Source organism: Bombina bombina, chromosome 3 (genome assembly GCF_027579735.1).
Source record: "Bombina bombina isolate aBomBom1 chromosome 3, aBomBom1.pri, whole genome shotgun sequence".
Classification (NCBI taxonomy): Eukaryota; Metazoa; Chordata; class Amphibia; order Anura; family Bombinatoridae; genus Bombina; species Bombina bombina.
In genome coordinates, this window is record NC_069501.1 from 995080652 (window position 1) to 995093871 (window position 13220).

Consider the following 13220-nt stretch of genomic DNA (forward strand, 5'->3'; position numbering starts at 1 on the left):
TTATTAACCCCTAATCTGCCATCCAAAACATCGCCGCCAGCTACCTACAATAATTAACCCCTAATCTGCCGATCGTAGCTCACCGCTACTATAATAAATGTATTAACCCCTAAAGCTAAGTCTAACCCTAACACTAACACCCCCTTAAATTCAATATAATTTTTATCTAACGAAATAAATTAACTCTTATTAAATAAATTATTCCTATTTAAATCTAAATACTTACCTGTAAAATAAACCCTAATATAGCTACAATATAAATTATAATTATATTGTAGCTATTTTAGGATTAATATTTATTTTACAGGCAACTTTGTATTTATTTTAACCAGGTACAATAGCTATTAAATAATTAATAACTATTTAATAGCTACCTAGTTAAAATAATTACAAAATTACCTGTAAAATAAATCCTAACCTAAGTTACAATTAAACCTAACACTACACTAGCAATAAATTAATTAAATAAACTACCTACAATTATCTACAATTAAACCTAACACTACACTATCAATAAATAAATTAAATACAATTCCTACAAATAAATACAATTAAATAAACTAACTAAAGTACAAAAAATAAAAAAGAACTAAGTTACAAAAAATAAAAAAATATTTACAAACATTAGAAAAAAATTGCAACAATTTTAAACTAATTACACCTACTCTAAGCCCCCTATTAAAATAACAAAGCCCCCCAAAATAAAAAAATGCCCTACCCTATTCTAAATTACAAAAGTTCAAAGCTCTTTTACCTTACCAGCCCTTAAAAGAGCCCTTTGCGGGGCATGCCCCAAAGAATTCAGCTCTTTTGCCTGTAAAAAAAAACATACAATACCCCCCCCAACATTACAACCCACCAACCACATACCCCTAATCTAACCCAAACCCCCCTTAAATAAACCTAACACTAAGCCCCTGAAGATCTTCCTACCTTGTCTTCACCATGCCAGGTATCACCGATCGTTCCAGGCTCCGAAATCTTCATCCAAGCCCAAGCGGGGGCTAGACATCCATCATCCGGCTGAAGTCTTCTATCAAGCAACGGCTGAAGAAGTCCAGAAGAGGCTCCAAAGTCTTCATCCTATCCGGGAAGAAGAGTAGATCCGGACCGGCAACCATCTTCTTCCAAGCGGCATCTTCTATCTTCATCCGATGAGGACCGGCTCCATCTTGAAGACCTCCACCGCGGATCCATCTTCTTCTTCCGACGACTTCCCGACGAATGACGGTTCCTTTAAGGGACATGATCCAAGATGGCGTCCCTCGAATTCCGATTGGCTGATAGGATTCTATCAGCCAATCGGAATTAAGGTAGGAAAATTCTGATTGGCTGATGGAATCAGCCAATCAGAATCAAATTCAATCCGATTGGATCAGCCAATCGGATTGAACTTGATTCTGATTGGCTGATTCCATCAGCCAATCAGAATGTTCCTACCTTAATTCCGATTGGCTGATAGAATCCTATCAGCCAATCGGAATTCGAGGGACGCCATCTTGGATGACGTCCCTTAAAGGAACCGTCATTCGTCGGGAAGTCGTCGGAAGAAGTGGATGGATCCGCTGTGGAGGTCTTCAAGATGGAGCCAGTCCTCATCGGATGAAGATAGAAGATGCCGCTTGGAAGAAGATGGTTGCCGGTCCGGATCAACTCTTCTCCCCGGATAGGATGAAGACTTTGGAGCCTCTTCTGGACTTCTTCAGCCGTCGCTTGATAGAAGACTTCAGCCGGATGATGTCTAGCCCCCGCTTGGGCTTGGATGAAGATTTCGGAGCCTGGAACGATCGGTGATACCTGGCATGGTGAAGACAAGGTAGGAAGATCTTCAGGGGCTTAGTGTTAGGTTTATTTTAAGGGGGGTTTGGGTTAGATTAGGGGTATGTGGTTGGTGGGTTGTAATGTTGGGGGGGTATTGTATGTTTTTTTTTACAGGCAAAAGAGCTGAATTCTTTGGGGCATGCCCCGCAAAGGGCCCTTTTAAGGGCTGGTAAGGTAAAAGAGCTTTGAACTTTTGAAATTTATTTTGGGAGTCTTTGTTATTTTATTAGGGGGCTTAGAGTAGGTGTAACTAGTTTAAAATTGTTGTAATTTTTTTCTAATGTTTGTAAATATTTTTTTATTTTTTGTAGCTTAGTTCTTTTTTATTTTTTGTACTTTAGTTAGTTTGATTAATTGTATTTATTTGTAGGAATTGTATTTAATTTATTTATTGATAATGTAGTGTTAGGTTTAATTGTAGATAATTGTAGGTAGTTTATTTAATTTATTTATTGATAGTGTAGTGTTAGGTTTAATTGTAACTTAGGTTAGGATTTATTTTACAGGTCATTTTGTAATTATTTTAACTAGGTAGCTATTAAATAGTTATTAACTATTTAATAGCTATTGTACCTGGTTAAAATAATTACAAAGTTGCCTGTAAAATAAATATTAATCCTAAAATAGCTAAACTATAATTATAATTTATATTGTAGCTATATTAGGATTTATTTTACAGGTAAGTATTTAGATTTAAATAGGAATAATTTATTTAATAAGACTTAATTTATTTCGTTAGATAAAAATTATATTTAACTTAGGGGGGTGTTAGTGTTAGGGTTAGACTTAGCTTTAGGGGTTAATCCATTTATTAGAGTAGCGGTGAGCTCCGGTCAGCAGATTAGGGGTTAATACTTGAAGTTAGCTGTCGGCGATGTTAGGGAGGGCAGATTAGGGGTTAATACAATTTATTATAGGGTTATTGAGGCTGGAGTGAGGCGGATTAGGGGTTAATACATTTATTATACTAGCGGTGAGCTCCGGTCAGCAGATTAGGGGTTAATTATTGTAGGTAGCTGGCGGCGACGTTGTGGGGGGCAGATTAGGGGTTAATAAATATAATATAGGGGTCGGCAGTGTTAGGGGCAGCAGATTAGGGGTACATAGGGATAATGTAGTTGGCGGTGGTGTACGGAGCGGCAGATTAGGGGTTAAAAAATGTAAATATAGTGGCGGCGATGTGGGGGGACCTTGGTTTAGGGGTACATAGGTAGTTTATGGGTGTTAGTGTACTTTAGAGCACAGTAGTTAAGTGCTTTATGAACCGGCGTTAGCCCAGAAAGCTCTTAACTACTGACTTTTTTCTGCGGCTGGAGTTTTGTCGTTCGATTTCTAACGCTCACTTCAGCCACTACTCTAAATACCAGCGTTAGAAAGATCCCATTGAAAAGATAGGATACGCAATTGACGTAAGGGGATCTGCGGTATGGAAAAGTCGCGGCTGGAAAGTGAGCATTAGACCCTTTAATGACTGGCTCCAAATACCAGAGGGCGGTAAAAACCAGCGTTCGGAGCCTCTAACGCTGGTTTTTGACGGCTACCGCCCAACTCTAAATCTAGGCTATAGGTTGGCCAACCTACTGTATTTAAAAAAAAAAAAAAAAAATTATGTTATATGGTTTACATCACACACATATTTATGTAACATCATAACTCTTTTCACATCAAAACTCTTTTAACACATTGTATGGATATTATATAGTCTGCATAAGACAGTTAGAAACACGTCATTACTACTAAGAGTTTATACAACTAATAAAATTGACTGTTTTAATAAGAAACTTATTTGTTACAGACAATTCTTTTTCTTATCTCCATTGGGTATTAGCTATTTTAGCGCTCTTTTGTCTAAAACTCTTTCACCCAAGGCTTCTTTCACTGTACTTGGGAGAATGTTTGGCAGCATAGCTGAAAGCTTGCAAACTACATTGGTGAATTCTTGTCACATTTAGGTTCTGGGCATGTTGTGCTGATCGAAGAGTGAGAGTTGGGACATAGTGCACCAGTAATTCTTTCAAATAGCTTGGTCTCTGATCATGCAGAGCTTTGTAGGATAGCAGACCTATCTTAAATAGTATGCTAGTCCATACGTGATTCACCAAAACATGGATGATTATGAGAAGATCTTCTATAGGAAACAGGTGTTTGATCCTGGCTATATTCTTTAAATGTAAGACTGTGGCTGATATATGATGTTTCAGGGAAATTTAAAAAATTTACATTTTTTTCTGTATAGACAGATGGTTACTGTCACCACAGTTATTGACAATAGTGACAGTTATTATTGACAATGGTGACAGTGATCACCTGGCAATAAAACAATTTTTTATTACAACCCCCAAAAAAGCCTGTATGGCCCCGTTTTATTTAATTTGGGGTACCCCTCATAACAATTTAGTAAGATGATTATAGTAGTAACCGTGGTCACCTGCCTATTTTCAATGGGCAAAATTACAAATTGTGCGGTATGGCTATACCACTGAAAAGTTGGCCTTTGCGCACGGAATGGCAGGTCTCCCGTATTACAAGCCACAGCGATACGGCTATATCGCAAGTGTTTTAGACTATACCGCAACTCTCTATTCCGCACTCAAACAATGGCTTTTGAGTGTGGAATTTTCAGGTCACCCATATTACAGGTTGTGTGATCCGGCTATTACGCCAGCGTTATAGCTTATACCGCAATGATCCATTCTGTGATCAAAGACCAGTAGTAATGGATTTTGCAAAACAAAAATGTTTCACAAAAATCATAACTAAAATGTTACAAAGTACACTAAAAACCCATAAACTACACTATTAATCCCTAAACAGCCATCCCCCTGCAGCCCAAATACTATAATAACCCTATTAACCTCTAATCCGCCGCCCAAACACATCGCCAACACTAAATTAAAGTATTAACCCCTAAACCGCCGACCCCCCACATTGCCAACACTAAATAAACCCATTAACCCCTAAACCGCCGGCCCCCCACATCGCAACACACTAAATAAACATATTAAGCCCTAAATCGCCGGCCCCCCCACATTGCAAATACTAAACTAAACCTATTAACCCCTAATCCAACGGCCATCCACATCGCAACACACTAAATTAAACTACTAACCTCTAAACCTAACACCCTCTAACTTTAAATTAAAGTTACAAGATAACTACCTTTAAATAAATTAAAAAAACTTACCTGTGAAATTTAAAAAACTAAGCTTAAACTATAAATAAACCTAATACAACTCTTTTTAAAAAACTAAAATAAAAAAAAAAAATAAAAAAAAACATTACAACAAAAAAACACTAAAATTATGAAAAAAAAAAATCTTTGATTACAAAAATAATAAACGAAATTATCCAAAATAATAAAAATTAAACTTAATCTAATACTCCTATGAAAACAAAACAGCCACCCCAAAATAAAAACTCCCCCTAATCTAACAATAAACTACCAATAGCCCTTAAAAGGGCCTTTTGAAGGGCATTGCCCTGAAGCAATCAGCTCTTTTACATAAAAAAAAGTACCCCCTAACAGTAAAATCCCCCCCCCACCCAATCAACCCCCCCAAAATAAGGGGCATTTGTATGGGGCATTGCCTTAAAAGGCAATCAGCTCTTTTGCTGACCATAAAAAAATAAAAAAATCTAATCTAAATAAAAAAAAAAAAACCCAAAAAATTTAAAAAATAAAACCTAACATTAACCCCAAAAAATGTACTCACAGTTCCTGAAGTCATCCATCTTCATCCAGGCAGCGATAAGTCTTCATCCAGGCGGCAACATCTTCATCCATTGCGGGATCATCTTCTATCTTCTTCCCGAGGTGAGGAGCGGTCTTCCCTGATGCGCCGGATCCAGAGCACCAGTCCTCTTTAACGGCAGCGATCCTCAGTGGCGTGGAGGCACCTTTTCATGCGATCTCCGCCGCACACTGAAGATTGAATGCAAGGTACCCCTTTTATATTTGGGGTTACCTTGCATTCCTATTGGTTGAAATATTCAAATCAGCCAATAGGATGAGAGCCCTGGTTTAAGGGCTATTGGTAGTTTATTGTTAGATTAGGGGGTGTTTTTATTTGGGGTGGCTTTTTTTGTTTTTATAGGGGTATTAGATTAGGCTTAATTTTTATGATTTTTGGATCATTTAGTTTATTATTTTTGCGACCCCCAATGCGGGTTACGCATATTTTACATTCTTCACATACAAAAATAATGTACTTTTTATTATTAAATATATATTTGCATAACCAACATTGTTATATTAATATTCTGTATAACCTCTAAATTTGCCTGTTTCTAAACTCCTGCAGGCTGCCTCTTATCGTTTTATTAGTTTTTTACAGCCAGACAGTGCTTGTTTGTGTGTGCCCTATAGATAACATTGTGCTCACTCCCTTGGAGAATGATAATGGTTATACAGGAACCAACACTAATTGGTTAAAATGCAAGTTTGTAAAAAGCACTGACATAAGGAGCCATCTCAGTGCATCTAAGCAGAGGCCTAGATACAGGTAATCATAGAGGTAAAAAGTCTATTAATATAACCATGTTGGTTATGCAAAACTAAGGAATGGGTAATAAAAGGATTATCTATCTTTTTAAACAATAAAAATGTTCAAGTAGACTGTCCCTTTAATCAATCAATTACAAGTAGCAAAAGGTTCAATAGCCCACAAAAATAAATGTATTTTACAAATGGTAAAACAACACATATGAAGTATTGGTTATAAAATAGAACAACGTGGTTTCCCTGTTTTATACTTTACATTCCTAATTCATTATTATTGTTTATTATAATAATTATTCATTAGTATCAGCATTTATTATTCATACACATTTTTATTATCACAAGAATATGTGTTGCATTCCCTGACTAATTTACCCTTTAAAATTCCTGGGAGCACACTGCAAACCGTCAGTTAACTTTATAGCTTGCTTTGTTCTCACACTTCCATTTTTGTGAAATAAGCTTCCATTTGTAATTTGTATTGTAATCTCTTGGTTTCATTATTTTTATAAATGTAAATCTGTGGCTCAGTAAGACATCATCATCCTCTTCAAATAATTTGGTTCCCTTTTTAATGGCATTGTGTAAATGGTGATTCGTATGTGGGGCAGAGAACAATGGTATATAAAGGGTACTACACTATAAGTATTTCCAATCATTTTGCAATTACAGTGGAAGTGAAGGATGGCTGAAAATGAACAAAAAAAAAAAAGAAGAAAACACAATCTAATCCTATAGCTGTGTAAAAGAGGAGTGTCAGCAGGATAACTCCAATAGCTATACCCCAAAATAATTAATTATAATAAATAAACATTAGGGGATAAAATGAAAACCAAAATACAGTCAAATCTATATAGATAATAATGTTAAGAATAATAGTGAAGATAATATATATATATATATATATTTATAATCAAAAATATATATCTAAAAAATCAAAATATGAATTATCAAATCAAAATATGAAATTTGAAAAAATTAAAAATAAAGCATAAAAATAATAATGATAAATCAGTGGAATATTTACAGAAAGTCCAAAAATGAATTTTTTAGTCTCTGGAGCATATGGTCTCAAAGGAATCCACAAGACGCTGTGTGCCAAACGGCCACTCTCTCAAAAGATGACGATAAATCAGATACAATGTCCTAAGAGACAAGAAAATAAGATGCGCCTGATGGTGTAATAACGTGACATTGGTCATTCTACATACACAAATGGCACATTTATCTGGTTTATGTCACTGACTATACACATACCACACACATCGGCACACACCCCTTTTTCAGATTTGTCATTATCTTTATAGACATTGAGGTCTTCCCACATAAGTAATTGGAGTTCCTATCTGGTTCACGTCACCGACCACACACATAGTTGCATTACTGAATCTACCAATTACATTGTTCCGCTATTTCCCTATTTGAGCGATTCTCCCATATCTTTATTGTGGGCTGCACATTTATTATATATCCCTTACCCTCACTTTTACGTAACGGTTCGTAATCGTCCTAGTCCTTCACACTCAATTCGCGATATATCATCAATTCCCAATTTGATTCAAGCTATTTGGGTTTGTTCATTTTTAGATATTAGAATGTGTGAATATGCTTTTAAACATTAAACACTACTGTTGTTCTTGGATTGTCCTATATGCTGACGCGCCCCAATGTGATTGGTTTAATTTGCTGGCTTGATGGCCCAATTGGGTATGGTGCTTAGGTGGGTGTGTGACATTCCACTATTCCTATTAGTCTGTTATATGCTTAAGTAGAGCCTATACAGCCTGATGAAACAGCATGATTGCCGAGAAACGCGTTGTTGCAACTCCATGTTTTTAATTTGTTTTAAATAAAATCCTTTTACACTTCTGTACCTTGCCCTATGGTTGCTGTGATTATGGACAACACCTTGCAAACCTGCTCGTAGTAGACCTATCATAGGTGCTACTATCTGATTGGCTGAGTCCTTCCTTGGTTTGGATGCATCATCTGAGAGGAGTTCCCCCATGGCCCAGCTGTCCTTCCAGGTCGTTTGAGTCAGCTGAGCGACTCTGAAGCCTTGGTTCATCTAATATTGCACTGGAAGTGCAACGTATCTTGTGAGTACCCAGCTGTATATATCACTTATCCTCCTTTTGTTCCTTACGTTATTACACCATCAGGCACCTCTTGTTTTCTTGTCTCTTAGGACATTGTATCTGAAGATGAACAAAAGCTAACCACAGCTGACTCAGCATTTTCTAACATTTGCTGGGTGCCAGATACATCTGTTGTGATTCGTTATAACTGAAATAAGGAACAGTGACTTATTTAAGAGATCTGCTAAACCCAAAGATAGATGTGTTGTGTATTATACTGTGTGATATTTTAAACACAAAGCTATGATTTTACAGAAAAAGCATGCTTATCCATTGTTTTAATAATAACCCCTAAACATGAAAGTGAGTTGGCACATGAGTTACCATATTTTCTATACTCTTCAATGCCTATTCCAATGCCATACCACTCTCATGATTGGTTAGTCCATTTACTCTAACCAATCAGGAGTTAATAAAAAAATACATAGAAGAGACTGTGGAAAAAGCCTATACTGAAGGTTCAAAATCTGGCCCTTGCATGCTAAGCACGTTCTCAAGATATGATGAATCCATTAACAATTACATTTTATAATATATTCCCTTTTTGTAACAAAATGTGATTTTTGAGAACTCTTATTATGTGTGCAGACATGGCACAGCTGTGAGGACAAAGTTTTGCCCCCTGATATGCTAAACTATTTTTTTGAGGGTGGTGGGGAATTGTACCGATACAGATCCTTATTGATCAAAGACTGTACTTTTGGCAGGTATATATATTACATCCTATTTATCTTCTACAGATGATGCTATACAGTTTTGGAAACTCCTAACAATAATGGATGTGGTGTATAACTCTACTGTAACATTCATCTCCCCTTTAAATTGTTCCCAGTTATCCATTTTCCCTGCTGGGGTGTAATAAATTCTATACCAGTAGCTCATACCTGTATTTTTTCATTTGAAATAGTTGCTTCTTTCAATTCTACAGTATTGGCTACAGAAAAGTAATTGAAACAAGAGGCAGCAGCTGAAATTATTGTCCCAGGGGATAAGAGAGAGAGAAAATCTAGCCCATTTGAAAGGGTGTTATCACAGCATCTGTAAATACAATGAACTCTTACCTGCTGCTTACCAGAGAATTCCCATTAACAAATGGCAGATTGTCATAACAGGCAGTTGACGAGGAGAGTAATTTCTCTTCCTGCTGCAGTAAGGCATACTGTACCTTGAAGGAGGCCTAGAAGAACAGTTAGGCTTTAATTGTAGTAATCTTTAAAAGTTCTCGGCTAGATTACGAGTCTTGCGTTAGCCTTAAAAAGCAGCGTTGAGAGGTCCCAACGCTGCTTTTTAACGCCCACTCGTATTACGAGTCTTGAAATGACAGGCTCACCGCTCACTTTTTTGGTCAGACTCGAAAATACCACAAATCCACTTACATCAATTGCGTATCCTATATTTTCAATGGGACTTGCATAACGCCGGTATTACGAGTCTTCCAAAATGTGAGCGGTACAACCCTCTCCTGTCAAGACTTGGTACCCACATTTAAAAGTCAGTAGTTAACAGTTTTATGGGCTAACGTCGTAGCATAAAAACTCTTAACTAAAGTGCTAAAAAGTACACTAACACCCATAAACTACCTATTAACCCCTAAACCAAGGCCGAACCGGACATCGCCGCCACTATAATAAATATATTAACCCTAAACTGCCACACTCCCCGCATCGCAAACACTTGTTAAATATTATTAACCCCTAATCTGCCTGCCCTAACATCACCGACACCTACCTACATTTATTAACCCCTAATCTGCCATCTCCAACGTCGCCGCCACTATAGTAAAGTTATTAACCCCTAAACCTAAGTCTAACCCTAAACCTAACACCCCCTAACTTAAATATAATTTTAATAAATCTAAATAAAATTACTATCATGAACTAAATTATTCCTATTTAAAACTAAATACTTACCTATAAAATAAACCCTAAGATAGCTACAATATAACTAATAGTTACATTGTAGCTAGTTTAGGGTTTATTTTTATTTTACAGGCAACTTTGTATTTATTTTAAATAGGTACAATAGTTATTAAATAGTTATTAACTATATAATAACTACCTAGTTAAAATAAAGACAAATTTACCTGTAAAATAAAACCTAACCTATGTTACAATTATACCTAACACTACACTAAAATTAAATTAATTCCCTAAACTAAATACAATTAAATACAATTAAATACAAGTACGAGAAAAAAAAACACTAAATTACAGAAAATAATAAAATAATTACAAGTGTTTTAAACTACTTACACCTAATCTAATCCCCCTAATAAAATAAAAACATCCCCCAAAATAATAAAAATCCCTACCCTATACTAAATTACAAATAGCCCTTAAAAGGGCCTTTTACGGGGCATTGCCCCAAAGTAATCAGCTCTTTTACCTGTAAAAAAAAGTACAATATCCCACCAACATTAAAACCCACCACCCACACACCCAACCCTACTCTAAAACTCACCCAATACCCCCTTAATAAAACCTAACACTAACCCCTTGAAGATCACCCTACCTTGAGAAGTCTTCACCCAGCTGGGCCGAAGTCCTCAACGAAGCCGGGCAAAGTGGTCCTCCAGATGGGCAGAAGTCTTCATCCCAGCCGGGAAAAAGAGGTCCTCCAGATGGGCAGAAGTCTTCATCCAGGTGGCATCTTCTATCTTCATCCATCCGGCGTGAAGCAGGGTCCATCTTCAAGACATCCGACACGGAGCATCCTCTTCCATCAACTTCCAACTGAAGAATGAAGGTTCCTTTAAATGACGTCATCAAGATGGCATCCCTTCAATTCCGATTGGCTAATAGAATTCTATCAACCAATCGGAATTAAGGTAGAAAAAAATCCTATTGGCTGATGTTCAATCCTATTGGCTGATCCAATCAGCCAATAGGATTGAGCTGGCATTCTATTGGCTGATTTGATCAGCCAATAGAATGCAAGCTCAATCCTATTGGCTGATTGCATCAGCCAATAGGATTTTTTCTACCTTAATTCCGATTGGCACTATCTTGGATGACATCATTTAATGGAACCCTTCATTCTTCAGTTGGACATCGATGGAAGAGGATGCTCCGTGTCGGATGTCTTGAAGATGGACCCGCTCCGTGCCGGATGGATAAAGATAGAAGATGCCGCCTGGATGAAGACTTCTGCCCATCTGGAGGACCTCTTCTGGCTGGCTTGAATGAAGACTTCTGCCCGTCTGGAGGACCACTTTGCCCGGCTTCGTTGAGGACTTCGGCCCGGTTGGGTGAAGGACTTCTCAAGGTAGAGTGATCTTCAAGGGGTTAGTGTTAGGTTTTATTAAGGGGAGATTGGTGGGTTTTAGAGTAGGGTTGGGTGTGTGAGTGGTGGGTTTTAATGTCAGGGTGGGTATTGTACTTTTTTTTACAGGTAAAAGAGCTGATTATTTTGGGGCAATGCCCCGCAAAAAGCCCTTTTAAGGGCTTTTTGTAATTTAGTATAGGTTAGGGCTTTTTATTATTTTGGGGGGGCTTTTTTATTTTATTAGGGGGATTAAATTAGGTGTAATTAGTTTAAAAAACTTGTAATTATTTTATTATTTTCTGTATTTTGTGGGTTTTTTTTTTCGTACTTTAGATAATTGTATTTCTTTCATGTAATTGGCAAGAGTCCATGAGCTAGTGAAGTATGGGATATACATTCCTACCAGGAGGGGCAAAGTTTCCCAAACCTCAAAATGCCTATAAATACACCCCCCCACCACACCCACAATTCAGTTTTTCAAACTTTACCTCCTGTGGTGGTGGTGAAGTAAGTTTGTGCTAGATTTCTACGTTGCCTATGCGCTTTGTAGCGTGCTGAAGCCCGCTGAATGACAGAGGGATGTGAAGGGAGTATTACCTATTGAATACAATGGTCATCCTAACGGGGATCTATTTCATAGGTTCTCTGTTATCAGTCGTAGAGATTCATCTCCTACCTCCCTTTTCAGATTGACGATATACTCTTATATACCATTACCTCTGCTGATTCTCGTTTCAGTACTGGTTTGGCTGTCTACTTTATGTAGATGAGTGTCTTTTGGTAAGTATGTTTTATTTTATTTATGACACGCTCAGCTATGGTTTGGCACTTTATATGTATAGTTCTAAATATATGTTTTATACTTATATTTGCCATGATTCAGGTTAATCAGTATATTTCCTTCTTACAGACTGTCAGTTTCATTTTGGGAAATGCATATGAATAAATTTTTTCCTTACCTGAAAAATTTTCAAATTGACTGTTTCTTTCTAAATTGCAGGCTGTTAGGCTCGCAGGAGCACAAAATGCTGTAATTTATTGCGTCATTTTTGGGCGTGAGAATTACGTTTGTTGACATTATGACATCATTTCCGGCGTCTTAGTTGGCGCCGAGAGTTTTCACGTAGTTGCGTCATCTATGACTCTCGTGTTTGTTGGCGCCAAAAAAAAACAAAACATTTTATCAATTGTGGGCGTCATACTTGCGCCAGTTTTTTTGACATTATTTAAATCATTGTTTTCATTTTGCTTCTGGTTTCCAGAGGCTTATTCTGTTTGCATTTTTTTCCCATTCCTGAAACTGTCATATAAGGAATTTGATAATTTTGCTTTATATGTTGTTTATTTCTATTACATATTGCAAGAAGTCTCAATTCGACCCTGTATCAGAATCTACTTCTAGAATGCTGCTGCCTGATGTCTGGTTCTACCAAAGCTAAGTGCATTTGTTGTAAACTTGTGGTAACTGTTCCTCCGGCTGTAGTTTGTGTTAGTTTGTC